At 40.7% G+C, this 15,914-nt stretch overlaps 1 long non-coding RNA gene across 1 annotated transcript; it reads left to right on the top strand.

Annotated features, from left to right (window-relative positions):
* Window positions 1-1,818: 1,818 nt before the first annotated feature.
* LOC143433822 (uncharacterized) lies at window positions 1,819-15,705 on the top strand. The gene is made up of 3 exons (XR_013070292.1): window positions 1,819-1,993; window positions 14,083-14,262; window positions 15,675-15,705. It is a non-coding gene; the product is annotated as an uncharacterized LOC143433822 (long non-coding RNA).
* Window positions 15,706-15,914: the final 209 nt, after the last annotated feature.

Genomic DNA, 15,914 nt, shown 5'->3' with positions numbered 1-15,914 from the left:
GGGTTTATTAATTTCCTCTTTAAGTATCTCTATCATACTCATGAAGGTTATTATAAAGTCTTTTCATGAAGTATCATAAAGTCTTTGCCTTCAACTACATTTCAATTCTTAGGGCCTATTGCTGGGATATAATGGAGACACGTTGACTTGGCTGTTTTTTTTTTTTTTTTTTTTTTTGTTTTGTTTTGTTTTGTTTTGTTTTGTTTTGTTTTTTTTTAATTGTGTTTTTATGATGGCATCAATGCATCTGTGTTTGGGGATGTTTGTAATTCTAGGTACTGATATCTGGTCTTGCCTTTGTTGAGTGGGTGTTCTTTTCCTTAGCTTCTGCTGTTTTCTCTGGGTCTTAGGAGGCTGTGGTGGCTGTGTGTTGCCTGGTAGGAATGCTTCAGAAATCTAGCTAGTTGTGGCCACTGGGGGGTTCCAGGTACAATGTGTTGCTTGATATTGAAAGCTGACATTTAGGAATGAAGATGGGCTGGGGGTAGGTGAGGAGGGTCTGCAGAGGGAGGGAAGCAGGGTGTTCTACGGGGATCTGTTTAGTCCCCTGGGAATGGGGTCAGAGTGAGAAGAGGCCACAGCAGGTCTTCTACTGAGCAGGAAATAAGACTGAAGGATTGGATTTGGAGGAACAGAGGGAGAGGCAAAAGTCTGCAGCTAACCTGCCTGCTTTCCTGGCCAGCACTGCCTCGCCTCTAACTTATTCTTGTTCTCCAAATACTAGTCCTTGACTTCTGCCACTGACTAAAGAGATTTTCACTAATGTAAAAGGTAACAAACAAAGGAAAAAAATAGTGATTTTCTCCCTTTACTACAAGCATCCTATTTGGAGTTTTTTTTTCTGTTTTTTTTTTTTTTTCCCAAAACTATGCAATTTCTATTTCCCTAGAGCTGTTTTGTGAGCTGACAACTGTATAATGCCCACACTTACTTCATAAGTTAAGAAACAGATTTATATTTTATATATATAAATGTTTTGCTTGCATGTATACGTGTCTGTACACCACAGACATGACTGGTGCCCTTGAAACACAGAGAAGGCTTCGGATTGCCTAGAGCTGTAATTACAGACAGATGTGATCTGCCACATGAGTGCTGGAGACTAAACCCTGGTCCACTGAAAGAACATCAAGTGCTCTTAAACGTCCCAGCCTCTTACTTGGTCACTTTGATCTCATTTTCTGTGTATGTTTTAAACTTCTATCGATCGTTTCAACATGTTTGGAAAACCGCTTAAGAGTGGTTTATTCAATCACATAACTTGTACCTGGTAGAGATGACCCTGGGACTTACTGTTAGGAGATACAAGTTTCAGAAGGTAAAGTCAATTCATGTTTCTGCAGTCAATGCATGTTACTCTTAATGGTTTTAAGGCTCAGAGGTAATGCCATAGGGAGAGCTGTGAAGCTGAGCAGAGAAGTGATTGTCTTCAGCCTGAGTCCGACAGCCAAGAGTCAACACAAGAGTGGGTTGGAAGCCACAGTGGTTTGCCAGTTCCTGGAGGAAGAAGGTCTAGACATAGACCTTGAAAACTGGCAAATTCAAGGGGAGCAAAAGGCCCTTCCGGGAGGGCAGGCGGACAAAATAGCCAGCTTGTAAATTCGTGGAGTGAGAAAATGTCTGCGGAAGGCTTGCCTGAGTGTGGGTACCACTAACTCAGGACTAAGCTGAAAGCTACATGCAAGTCAACTTGCTGCCAAAGCCCCGCGTACCCAATCAGCGGTGAGGGGCCGGACTGCAGGGCACCGCCCCTAGTTGCAATTGCTAAGGAAGCGCTTTCGCCTGTGTGGCCTGCGCCTGCGCAGTCTCTAGGCTCCGCCTCTTTCCCCCTCCCTCCAGGATCTTTCTTACGGCCAACATGGCTGCCCCCTGTATGTCTTGTGGCCGAGTGCTTTCCCTTCGGCTCGGTCACACGATTAGGGGTACCCTCTGCCAGAGGCCCGGGTACTGGACATCCTCGGCGTTTGGCTGGCAGACGGGGTCCAGGGCCCAGGTAAGATCCTAGGAGCTGGAGATGGCGGTCCTTGTGGTAGGGTGACGTGAAGCCGGCCCACCTTCCAGGGCTGCCACTGCCCTCAGGTAGAGGTCGGAGGTCACGCGTGGGAATCGCGGGGTCGGCCGCGGACGAATCCTCTGCAGCCTCTCCCTGGGCCTTGAGCAGCATGGCTAGGCAAAGGGTTCCGCAGATGGAGCTGGGTGGCTGCCTGGGTCTGGTGATCGGTCCCGGGAAGAAGGGGAGCCGAACTCTGCAGCGACCCGGAAATTGTCGTGGGTCGAGCCAGACTGTGGAGTGAACAGAGACTTTTTTTACAAGTGCCCCGCGTTTGTGGAATTTCAGTTTTCGTAATTTTCCATGAGACTTTCTTGTGACAGAAGGCAGGATTTGTCTGCTTCACTCAATCCTGAGGGCAGTATGAAGCTGGGATTTCTAGCTAGCCTTTGCTTGTCACCCGCTTATATGAGTCACTAAAAGAAGGAGAAGACAAGTTTAGTTTTGGCTGTAATTTGCATTCAAGGTGTCCGTGGCATATTCCACCGGGCATTTCCAGTAGATCCTTCGGTGGGTGTGCCTTTGACACAGGGGGAGACCTAACTTTGAAGTCCTGTTACCTTGTAGGTTCTAACAAAAACTCAGCGCGCAGAGCGTGTACAGTGCATTAGTAGGCAGAAGATCAGGACAAAAGAGAGATCTCAAGAGATGGTGAATGCGTGGTCAAACAAGTGGGGGTTGGAAAACAGAACAGTCTGAATAGAAAGAGTACGGAATGCTGGGTAAAGCAATACTAGCAACCAGATATTGCCGAGAAGATAAATACTGGATCTTAGAACCGTTTTGCAAAATGACTGGCCATCTTTTTGTTATTTGGTGTTGTAGCATAAACCAATCTGTCCATTGATCTGTTAAACATCTGGGTTTCTTGGTTTTGAAGATTGGAAAATGTGCTGGACGTTTTTATTTCTTCTATATGCCTCTTTGACACACATAATTGCACATGAGAGGAACTGTAGCATACAAAATATTATTGTTGGTAATGTTTATATGGGGCCGGTGGCTCTCTCTCCCTCTCCTACATTCTGAACCTAGTGTCTACCCTTCTGTCTTTCTCCTTATTCTTATAATTATGTGTAAACAAGCACACGATTAAAAGTGGGCCTTGCTGGGTCACATCCCTCTTACTTTTTTAACTTAAAAGGGAAATACCCGTGTCTTTACGTCTAAAGCACATTCTAATTACTCACTACTTTCTTTCCACCGATGCTCCAGGTAACCATCTTGCTCTGGTTCTGTGCTTCATTCCTGTGGGGGAGACTTTTTAAAGTAAGGTTATAGCTGCAAATGATGTATACATTCTAAACTCACTGTTTCATATCACCATCCCCAAAGGCTGTGCACAATTCTAATTTCATCATTAAGGTAGAGTGTTCCTTTTTCTACCTTCATCAGGATTTGCTTATTTATGTTGTAAGATGGCTAAACACTGGTCTTTGCTAATATTTATTTCCTTATCCACTTTTGAAATGACTCTTCACCCAACCCAATATGCCAGTTGTTTACTGAGCACTTCTGTTGAGCCGGATACTCTGTTAGACAGATGCCTACGAGAGTTCACCCTTAGCATTCTCAAGGAATGATTCTCTTGGGGTTGATCTAAATTCCCTAATACCACAACAACATAACGTTTTGCCACATGAAGTCCATCTTAAATAAGAACTGAAAAATTTAAATGGCTTTGGATCCTTATTCATTGCATGCATACACATTATCTTAGTTACTTTTCTGTTGCTTCGAAAAGACACCGAACAAGGCAGTTTATAAAAGGAAACATTTAATTGGGAGCTTGCTTACAGTTAGTAAGTAACGGTTAGTCATGATCGTTATGGTGAGAGGCATGGAGACAGACAGGTATGGCAGTGGGGTAGAAGCTCAGAGCTACCACTCCGATCCACAAGCAGCAGCAGAGAGAGATGGAGAGGAGGAAGAGGAGGGAGAAGGACATGGGGGAGGGAGAGACTGGGATTGGCACAGGTTTTTGAAATCTTAAAAGCCCAGCCATACCCCCCCCCCCCCGTGACATATCTTCTCCAACGAGCCCCTCCATCTCTTTCTCACACACGCAGTACATGCACGCACACAGCGCACAGCACACACGTGTGTATGTACACACAAAGACATTTAGAAAGCTTTTTTTTTTTGTACAGTGCCTGTCTGAAATACTGATGTTTCTTAATGTTCATATTAAAAACTACTTATCCACTTCTGCATACAACATTAATAGCTGTATTTCTCTTGGGCCCATGTTTTATAAAAAAAAAAAATTAATGACTTTATGAGCAAATAAAACACTATCCAACTAACTCTTTTCCTCATTTCATATTTGGGTCATGTCCCATTAATTATGGAATCTCTTCAAAGGTCGTAAACGGCTTGAAAGGAGAAGAGGTAATAGAATAATAAAATGCATTTTATAAAGTGTTTTCATGTTTTGTTTACAGTGGCAAGTGTATACTAGGGAGTGATATCAACAGAAACTGTGGGTGACAGTAAAAAATTTTTGCAAACACTAATGCCACTAACAAAAGGAAGCAAGCTTTACTTGGGTGTGACTCCTGGTTCTCAGGACTCTTGCTAGCTGGCTTCCTCTGCTGTTCTTACAGTATTTATGGGTTCTTACACATTTCATATTATGCCTCAACACAACCACAAACTCTGAACATCACAAGTTATAGATAGCAGTCACATATGTGAGTTACCAAACTTTTCATAAAGTATACCCACACATATTAGGAATCTATAATGTGATGTGAGAGATTTACAGAGATAATACAGAAGAACCACAGAAGGGTATTTACCTGATTTAGTCTAGAGTCAATAGAGACTTACAGAGGTGATTACAGGCAGCCTGCCAGGGGATGTGACAGTAAAGTGGATGCTTCAGCAACAATTAGTCACTTCATATATATGAATGTACTTGCATGAGCTATTTATATATTACCTATAAATATTTTGTACTTATTACGATCTAGAAAGATAGAATTGCACAACAAAGGGGTACATTATAATCAGAGTAGGCTCTAGCAACAACAGGTAATTGGTTAGAGCTTAGGGACTGAGTCAGAGATTGGAGTTACCAAACCAGCCACATTGTCCCTGAAACAATGCATTTTGAGGAAAAGATTTGTTCACCTTTCAGAGCAGTGGACACAGGAGAGCAAGTTTCAACCCTGCTTCCCTGTGGTTGGACTTTATAGTATTTATGAGATAAAGAGTACAGTTGTCTGGAGTGTAAGAAAGGTACTCAGAGGTGGGTGCCTCCATAGTGGTGGTTTGTCATGTATACTCAGCTTCCTGGGTCTTCACACAAAGTATTTTCTTTGTATTGCTGATTAAAAACCCATGACCAAAAGCAAATTGGGCTAGGAAAGGGTCTGTTGAGATTAGAAGTTACAGTCCATCATCAAGGAGGGAAAGTCAAGGAGCCCCAGCCTTACAACATCAGTCAAGAAAATGTCCCACAAGCCAATCTGATGGAGGCGGTTCCTCATTTGAGGGTCTCTTTTTCCAGATGACCATAGCTTATGACAGTCTGACAAAAACTAACCAGCACATTGGCCACGTCAGTATGAAGTCCAAAGGTCACTTGTTATTGGACAAAGAAAGAACTGCCTTTTACAAGATTTGAGTTCTTTACCAGTTCTTGAAAAGCAGCAGTAATCTTGTGATTACTTGTCGTTAGTGGTGTAATGTATAAGCAATGGCATCAGGGGTTGGATGTTTCCTTAAGTGTCGGTGTGTGCTCTGCTCTTTCAGGTAGTGAAGGAGTTTGGGTTTTTTTGTTTGGTTGGTTTTGGTTTTTTTTTTTTTTAAACTTGTCACATAGTGTTGGCATTATTATGAACAGTTCCCTTTTATGGTGCTCTGGAAAAACTACCCATGAGTTTAAAAACCCTCTTTGATGATAGTTTAATAGAGAGGGAATGCTATTTGGCTTTTTATATATCTATAGCTTTTTAAGTAAGAGTAGTAAACCCACTGCTATTTTGAAAACTGTCGCTGCAAACATTTGATGAGATATGTTTTAATTTTTTGTTTTCTATTAAACATTTTATTTAGTACCTAGTTCCTTACTCTTCACCAAACCCAACTCGATGCCGTTGCTGATTTGGATGGTCTCCCAGAGAAGGAGCATCACTGGCCTAACCTTCTGGGTTATGATTTCATAATAAACTCTTTCTTGTGTCTGTGTAAGATACCTGTCCATTTTATTCTTCATGAACTACCAACAATTGTAACTTCCTATGTTTAGCATATTTCCATGCTGGTCTAAGTAAGGGCTTTATAAAAAAAAAATTATATTTTAATTAATTGCCAAAGGTGCTTTGAATGTTGCATTCTAAAGTTGACTTGCATTGTAACAGACATATATTCAGTTTTGTAAATTGTTTATCTTCCTTAGATAATTTTTGAATGTTAGTATTATACATACACATATATCAAAAGTACATAGATCAAACTCTGGGCCTTGTGCATGCTACTCAGATATTCTGCCCAGTCCTTGAGTGTATATTTTTAACTGTAGTTTTTTGGTAGTGGGAAAGATAGTCTCTTTTGCAAGGTGTGTGTTCCCTTTAAGTTGTGTTCCTGTCCTAGATAAACTTTAGTGCATCTCTTATTGCCTTAATTATAAAAGTACCTGTTCACTAAAATTGATGTTTTCCTTATGTAGCCATTTTAAAATTTATTTTAAGAAAGCTTGTTAATAGATGCTACTATCATCCACATCTCCTTATCTTGTCTTTCTCTTTTTCTACCTTCCACCCGCTCCGCCTCCCCGGGGTGGTTAGTGTACATCCAGACATTCTGTTATCCGACATACGTCTCTAAATAGTCCATCTCTAACAGAATCAGCGTGTTTTTCTCCTTTAAACATAGTTCCCATACAACAACTGTAGCTACAGTGAATAACGATTTTCTCACAGCATTGCTTATCCTTGTCATAGTCACATTTCCCTGACGGTTGCACTCATAACTTTTGATTGTTATTGGGTTGTTTTAATCATTATTCAGATATGGTCTGTATGTTTTATTTGATTGGTAAGTGTGCTGAGTGTCTTAATAGAGGTGATTGTGGAATGAAAATGAGTGGTGAAGTTTTTGTTGACAGTCTAGAAAACTGCAAGCAGCAGTCGTTTCTCCTTCATGGGAGCACCTCTAGAGGAACCCAGTGTTTGGGGGTTTTGTTGTTGTTGTTTGTTTGTTTTTGAATTTGTTCCAGAAGAACTGTAACCTAACCCAGCTTAGCATTCCTAGGTAATATCTCTTGAGATCTTGAACATAAGAGACAAGATAGTTGGTGTCCCAGTTAATCTTTTTCTTTTTTAAGGGTTTTTTTTGTTTGGGGTTTTGGTTTTTTGGGTTTTTTTTTTTTTCTTGTTGTTGTTTATTTGTTTTTTTAATGTATATGAGTACATTGTCACTGTCTTCTGACACACCAGAAGAGGGCATCAGATCCCATTACAGATGGTTTTGAGCCACGATATGGTTGCTGGGAATTGAACTCAGGACCTATGGAAGAGCAGTCAGTGCTCTTAACCACTGAGCCATCTCTCCAGCCCTATCTCATTTAATCTTAATGACCGAATTCTAATTATATTGAACCTGCTGTGGATCATTGGGCTTTTTGTTTTTTCCTTGTCAGAGAACTCCTCAGCCCTTGTCTGTTTTTACATGTTATTGTATAGTCTCTTTTTCATTAACTTTTTTTTTTTTTTTAATAGAGTGGGAGAAATGGCTCAGGGATTAAGAGCGTGTGCTGCTTTTGCAATGGAACCGAATTCAGCTTCCAGCCCACATGCCAAATGAGCACAACTGCCTATAACTCCAGTTCCAGGAGATCCAGTGCCCTCTTCTGGCCATGAACACCTGTATGCATGCGGTGCATATACAGACAAGCCAACATGCAGACACATTTTTAAAAAGCTATTAAAAACCATGAAAGTAAAATGCTCATTAGTCTATGTTATGTAAGATAGGATTCATTATCACATCTTCATCCATATTACTAGTGAACATTGAGCGTCCTCCGTGCCCCACCCTTGTCGGCCCCCACTTGTCTCTTCCTCATCTCATCTAGCTGTCCTTTTATACTTCGTTGGTTTTCTATTTTTTTCTGGTTTTATGAACCAGGGAGTTTCATTAGGGTTGTTTACAGGAACATGGGCACCTTTTACCTAGTTAAATCAAACAGCTTTCTTTTGCCTACATCCAGAAGCTTCTAATTGATACAACTGTACATATATTCAAAAAGGATACTCATAATTCCTCTATTGGAGCCCCTATACAATTTCTTTCCATTCACCTTTTTTTTCTAATGTAAATTCAAACTTTACCTTTTTAAAAATTCCTAAAAAGAAATTTTAAAGGTATTTTTCTACCTTTCCTATTTAGATTAGCACCACAGTCTTCTCTGTTTCCTCTTTAGCCAATTAAAATAAAAAGAAACCACATAATAGTGCTATAATACCATTAAAGTAATGTTGACACTGGCATTTGGCCAAATTTGGGACATCATAGGTGTCAGGATGTGTCTATCTCTTTGGCAGCCAGCTTGATTGAAATTATAGTTGTCTGACCCACTGATTATCTTTAAAAAGAAACAAATTTGTTACATTGTCTCTATACTATTCCTTGAACAAAAGACTGATGAAAATTCTGGCATTATCACTCTGCATTTGGGGAAGGAACCTATAGCTGATTCTGTCAGGATTGTTTCTTAGTGGCAAAGAAATTTTCTTCTGGAATTATGTTTGGCTAAAGAGCTGCTTTTCTGCTTTGTTTTTCATTTGGCCTCACCTTAATGGACTGTACCAAAGAGTAGTGGGCTCTGGGGTGTGTGTGTGTGTGTGTGTGTGTGTGTGTGTGTGTGTGTGTGTGAATTCATTGCTGGAATAATTCAGATCTTTAAGAAGAAATGTATTCATTGGGCTATTTCTTATGGTATAAGAAGTATTATAAATTTCAGGGTGTTGTATTTTTATGTGTTTATGGAAAGATCCTAAAGAGCTTTTATGAAAAATGTTCCAAATTAGAGCCATCTCCAAAACTCTACTTAAGTGAACAGTAAAAACTTTACAGTTTGTAAATATATTTAGGCATCACTTATGTTAAAATTAGGAAAGCTGTCATCTCGTGTCACAAACTCCAGAGAATATGATTGACAAGCGAAGAAACAAGTCAAGTAAGGAAACAAACCTTCAAATCAACAATCAACTCTTTCACTTCAGAAGATGCTAAAATGTGGGAACCAAAGAAGTAAGGGAACAGTGGCCCGGATAGACAATGAGCCTGTAAACGGATGCTTTCTCAGTAGAATGGAAGCAATACCTACGGCAGGCCTGCAATAGAAGCTCACTCAGCAGAGTGGAAGCACCTACAGCAGGCCTGCAATAGAAGCTCACTCAGCAGATTGGAAGCACCTACAAACAGATTCTCTCTCAGTAGAGTGGAAGCACCTACAGCAGGCCTACAAACAGATTCCCACTCGGCAGAGTGGAAGCACCTACAGCAGGCCTGCAATAGAAGCTCACTGGGCAGAGTGGAAGCACCTACAGCAGGCCTGCAATAGAAGCTCACTGGGCAGAGTGGAAGCACCTACAGCAGGCCTTCTCTTTTGCACTTTCTATTCTGTGTGCTCCCAGCGTATTTGCCTTGACTCTCAATAGACCACATTTATAGAATTTTTTCTGTCATGGTATATAGCTAGACTTGTCCATGTTATTATGAATTACTGTTGGTAATCTACTGTGTCTGTATGGAAATTATAATAGATAGGAGCTGTCTGGGGTTTCAGTTACCCCTGGGGGCTTGGAATGTTCCTCTCACATAAGAGGTAACAACAACAAAACAAAATGCCCCCCACCCCAAAAAAAAACCAACCAAAATAACCCTCTTATTTTTACCACAGTCATTTTACATGATCAAGGACATTCCTAATAAGTTTGGGTGAGGGAGGGCTCTGTGAGTTGGGGCATGACAGGCGATGCTTAAGGGAATGGAATTTGAAGATAGACCAGCAACAGAGCTAAAAATGGAGAGATGCTGCAGAAAGTGGGGAGAACTGCAGAAACGAAAGTTTAAGAGCTGTACAGAAGGCAAAAACCAAGACCAGGAAAAAAAAATAGACCAGGAAAATTTATATATGGAGAAATGATCGTTGCCATGACTGCAGTGCAAACTGTCGGGAAAATCGAGGGTATTATTTAATTTACAAAGTTGATAGAAAACTTAAAAACTGTGAACATGAATGATAAGATAGCAGCTATTAAAACCAATGTAAACAGGATTATTATTATCATGTATTAAAAACTCAAGTTATACACATATGTCCACACATACACACACTAGGGAGTGGCTAGAATTTAAATGGAAAGTACAGACATTGCTATTCCAGGGCAGCATAAGTAGGAGGCTACCAGGGTTGCATCATGAGCCTACTGTTAAAGTCAAGGTGAAGTGCTTCATAAGGTAGGCGAGGTTTTAGTGCTACAGGGTACTGCGTGCTAGCATGCAGCCTTCTTCAGCTACTGCATCCAGTATAGCACCGTAGCATATCAGTTGATGGGAAAAGAAAACTGACAGAGAAAGTATTGCAGACATGCTATAGCTGGACCTCTGGTTCACACCATTATGAAAGGCTTTTTTGCAGTTTCTCCATTTGTACTTTAAACTGTATTACTGCCTTCTGAATGGGAAGTATTTGGTGCATTACCCCCCCCCCCCACTCCTCTCTTAATCACCGCAGACTATCTCACCCACTCCATAAGGAAGACAGTAGTGATCTGTTGGCTGTAAGCTGTCTTTTTACATGGTAGACTTATCGTACTGGTAATTCATGTTTGCCATTTCCCATACTCCAAGTTGTAAGCATTATTTGTCAAGCAGTTGTGACCTTTTAAAAAAAAAAAAAAAAAAAGATTTATTTTTATGTGTCTCTGTCAGTATATGCCATGTATGTGGGTACCTGAGGAGGCTAGAGAGGGTGTCAGTCCCCTGGAGCCAGAGCTATATTTAGCTGTATGCTGCTTGATGAGTTAGGACCAGCAGGCTGTTCTTCAGTTATAGGGTTCTGACAGAGAACCAGGAGATCAAAAAATAAGGGGATAGAAAAGTTTGGGATCAGGAGGTCTTGCATAAGCTATATCTTATGCCCAGCAAGCTTATTAAGAAGAACAGCTTCTTATAGTTTTGCAGGGGAAAAAAGAGGACAGAGTCAGCAAAAAGCTGACAGTGGGTCAAAGGTCAGTGGGGAGCTAATTGAAGACTGTTGCACTAGAAGAACGAGGACTTCTGACTGCTAGCAAGTAGCCCTTTAGGGTAGGAAGAGTTGAGATTTCAGGATCTCAGCTTCTCTAAGGCCCTGGCCCCAGGCTATTACTGACTCTGCTGACTATATTCCTGGTTTTAGAGAAAGAGCTATGTTCTCCATACATCAGAGCCTCAGGGAAAGCATAGTATTAGCCTAGCCCTCAACAGTCTGGAAGAGCAAGTTCTCTTAACCACTGAATCATCTCTCCAACCCAAGTTGTTTGTTTGTGTGTTTGAGATAGGCCCAGGCTTACCTCTGACTTGGCATATAGCAGTTAAAGTTGTGTGTTGTCATGTCCAATTTCAAGTAGATTTGAACAGACACACACCTCTATCACAGATCTCTCCTGTGCCATCCACAGAACCATCTACTTTCTGGGATGTTCATCAGACGTCTCAACCTCAGCTCTCCTGCAGTTGGACTAGAACTTCACACCTGATTGTGCCTCTCCTCTAGAGTCCCTTACTGCAGAGCATGGACTCTAGTTCACCTGAGGCTCAGATCTGGAGCCTGTGATGGATGGCTGCTGGGAAGTGTAGGGGTAGTAACCTGAGAGACTGGCTTCTGGGTTGCTGTAAACCTCGGGTTCATTCAACTGCATTTGATTGAACTCTCCTCACCATGGCCAGAATATCTGTTTGTACTGTGTGTGGATCTTCCTGGTATTTATTGAGACAGTTTAAATAGTAATCTATTGTATTGCCTTTGCCCCAAAATTCATCCTTTTGCCTGGATTTTTGAAGCAGAAAAACATTTTTTATTGCCTACATAATAAGATTCTTCATTGTTGAAATTAGACCTAGAATCATAAAAACAACCAGCTGAAAGAATATGTAAGATATTAAACATCTTACATGGTAAAATTCCTAGATTGGAGAAATAGGTACACTAGACTGCAAGCAAAGCAATTAAAGTAGGCTCTGTCTCTAAAACAGGTTGGCTCTGTCAGCCTCCCTCCCTATGAGGGGATGCGCTCACCGAGCTCTCTTCATGCCCAGAACCACAGCCCATGCCCAGCTCTGCATATGCTGTGCTTTCCCAGTTACATATCTATGATAAGGCTTACCCTAGAGCTTAGCAAGCATAACTAATAACAAAGGACAGCAGTTACAGATAGCAGTATGTAAGTTAGGTGGATACGTCTCTCTCCATCGGAGAGTAAACGTGTCATGCTCATTCTCTCATCCTCAGGTAACTGAAACCAGGAAAGACAAAGCTAGGCAGGAGAGACTGCTGGGACCTGAGCTCCTGGGGTCTTGTTTTTACTCATTAATGGTAACACCATGCAAAGTATTGTATGAGAATATAATTGTTGAGTAATTATATTTTTCAAAGGTAAAGCTCTGCTCTCTTAAGCAAAAATAAACTAAGGTTTTATGGAATTTTAAATTGCTGTTTCTTGCCCATTAAAGAGTGGGTTAAAATAGTTTTCACTCAATTAATCCAGGGGCTATTCAGAATGTAAGTTTTACTGTTAATTGGGTATTGTAATATTTTCTGTTTTTTTTTTCTTTTTTGTTGCAACTGTAATGGCAAATTATTGTAGAGTGTTCTGAATTTAGGATTCTCAGAAAGGAAGGAGAAACATATAGGAAGGATGGGCCCTGTGTGTGTGAAGGAGATTTTTAATGTGTATGAGGTAGGAAGTAAGAGTATTACTGAGATTGTGACTCTGAAATCTGAGTATTATTAGCAATGTTTGAAGTTGCTGGGGCAGAGACAAACTAGTATAGTTCATATTTTAAGAGAAGACTAGAAATGTATGTCTTAATATTTGACACTGTTCACTGAAGGTGAAGGTGAAGGTGAAGTGCTACTGCCTTGGAAGGAATTTCCTTGCATTGTAGCATAGGAGAACCAACAACAGCAAGTGTGTGATTACTGCTTCGTCAAGAAAGAGAAAAACAAAGGACAGAAAGCCTTCATTTGCACAGAGAACATGTTGAGCCAGGTTTACCAGAAATCTAACATTATATTTGTTTTTATAGGTGTATGATACATACGAGAGAGGAGAAAGGAGAGAGGGAAGACGGAAGAGGGAGAGGGAGAGGGAGAGAGAGAAAGAGAGAGAGAGAAGAGAGAGAGAGAGAGAGAGAGAGAGAGAGAGAGAGAGAGAGAGAGAGAATATAAAGTCCTAAGTCACACTTTTGTGTTTCTCCTTCAAACAAGGGAGTACCCACAAGGCGACAATACTCAACCCTCTCTCTTATCTGCTTGAGTCATACATTTGCCTGTTTGTATTTTGAGAGGTCTGTTCTGGAAAACTTGTTCCGTAGACCAGGTTGGTCTCATACTTAGGGATACACTCCGCCCCCCAGCACCTTTGCCTTCTGAGTGCTGGGTAAAGTAGCTGGTTTTGTAGGTTTGTTTGCTTTAAGTGGTGATTTCTCCTTATTCCTTATGTATCCAGCATTGCAGCTCACTGTCATCACCAAACAGGACCAGATGCGTACTTACAGTCAAGAGGCACAGCATACTGCTTGCAGGACTTTTTACTCAGACATGTTGAGATGCTACTGAATTAATAATGTACTTACAAGGTTTTGAGCAGAGGTTAGTTCTGGCACCTTGGTTAGGTGCTAGACCTCTTTTTGTTGTTTCTGAACACCTGTTAACTAAGGATGACAAATTATACTTTGTTTTATTTAGAGACAATGGCCTATTAATTCACTGTTTAATTTCAAATACTTTCTTTTTTTTTTCCATTTATGTCCCTTAGCTATTAAAGCAAATACATACTACAGTTGTAACAACAAAGAAAAATGCCCAGGCCTCAAGACAGGAATCATATACAGAGGATTTTATTAAAAAGCAGATTGAAGAATTCAACATAGGGAAGAGGCACTTAGCCAACATGATGGGAGAAGACCCGGAAACGTTTACAGAGGAAGACATTGATGTGAGTACAGCTAACTCCAGTGGGAAGTGATTCTATAGGGTTGTGGTTCTGGACAGCACTGCTTTTAGCGTAAACTCCTTGGCTCTGCAAAATTTACATCAGGTTAACAGAGTAGGGGAAGACACCTCTATGTGACAAATTGGAAGCATATCTTTTTCTTTTTTCTTTCTTTTTCAGACTTCACGTTGTTTTAGCAATTTTTAAAATGAATTCTGCTTTGATAAATTTACTTTGGCTTATTTCCTATTTGTTTTTATTTTCTGTCTTCACCGTGCCCTTCCCCTTGGCTAGAGAAAAATAAGTAAATAACTGAATATTCAGAACCATAATTTCAAAGAGATATGCCACTCTATTTGAAGTTAAGTTTTCTATCCAGAAATGAGTTTTCTTGATTTTTTGATTGAAGGCCATAGACGCCTCTGTAAGTACTTGTACAGTATTTGGGAATGTTACTTTGTTGTGTAGTTTAGATGATTATGTGTGTTGTAATAGAAGTAGAGACAAGGAAAATCTCATAAGTAAGTCTTTGCCAATGTGTTTATTAAGTATATATTTGAATTTTCAAAATGAGGATGTGTTCTATGTCAGAGCATTTTGCCTGTGTGTTTGTGTGTTTACCAGTGCACAATTGGTGCCCATAGAAGTTAGAAAAGGGTATCAGATCTCTCAGAACTGGAGTTGCATGTGGTTGTGAGTCACCTTTGTGGGTGCTAGGAACCGAACTTAGAGACTCTGCAAGAGCAACAGGTACTCTCAACCACTGAGCCATTCCTTTAACCCCTGTTTTTTCTTTGCAAATTTTTATATGAGTGCTATTATTAAATAATTTATACCCTTCCCTCTTCCCATCCAGCTCCTGAATGTCCTCTTCTTCCTTTCAAATTCATGACTTCTTTATCGTTTTACACACACACACACACCCTACTGAATTGGTTTAATGTTGCTTTTATGTACTTGTGTTTAGAGATGACCAAAGCCCTTGGGATTGAATAACCTATCAGGGGCCTTTTACCCGGAAAACAAACAAACAAACAAACAAACAAACAACACCGATGTGTCTGTCTGTCTGTCTGTCTTATTTTCCCCTTCTACCCACTACTCCCAGCAGCCTCCTATTGCCTATAGGGATGGGCCTTTGTGAAATGTTCCCTAATTACATTAGCGTATTGACTGGTAGCATTGTTAGCCAATCTTGTTAGCAGTGATATTGTTGAGATTTCAGTGGGTTGCAGCGTCCCTGTCCTGTGTAGATACTACACATTAGGCACCCCGGTCCTATGACTCTTAAGTCTTTCTGCTCTCTTTCACAATATTCTCTGGGCGGTAAGTGTAGGGTTATATTATAATTGTATCATTTGGGGTTGTGTATACCATTGCCACCCACTTATTTTATACATTTTAACCAGTTGCAGATCCCTGTGATGGTCTTCAGCTAATGCAAAAATAAGCTTCTTTGATGAGGGGTTGAATAAGCTACGTTCATCAGGCTGGGTGAACCCTAGCTCGCCATGGAATGTGGGGGTGGCTGGGTGGGGAGTACTTCTAGCTTTGCTAGACACCCTGAAGAAGAAGAAAGCAGGGGGATTAGCAAGCTCTACAGCTGGATCTTACTTTTTTGGTTTTTTGAGACCAGGGTTTCTCTGTGTAGCCCT

This window comes from Arvicanthis niloticus, unplaced genomic scaffold (genome assembly GCF_011762505.2).
Source record: "Arvicanthis niloticus isolate mArvNil1 unplaced genomic scaffold, mArvNil1.pat.X pat_scaffold_396_arrow_ctg1, whole genome shotgun sequence".
NCBI classification, from domain to species: domain Eukaryota; kingdom Metazoa; phylum Chordata; class Mammalia; order Rodentia; family Muridae; genus Arvicanthis; species Arvicanthis niloticus.
The sequence above is the reverse complement of the archived record's forward strand: the minus strand, read 5'-3'. Positions and strand labels throughout refer to the sequence as shown.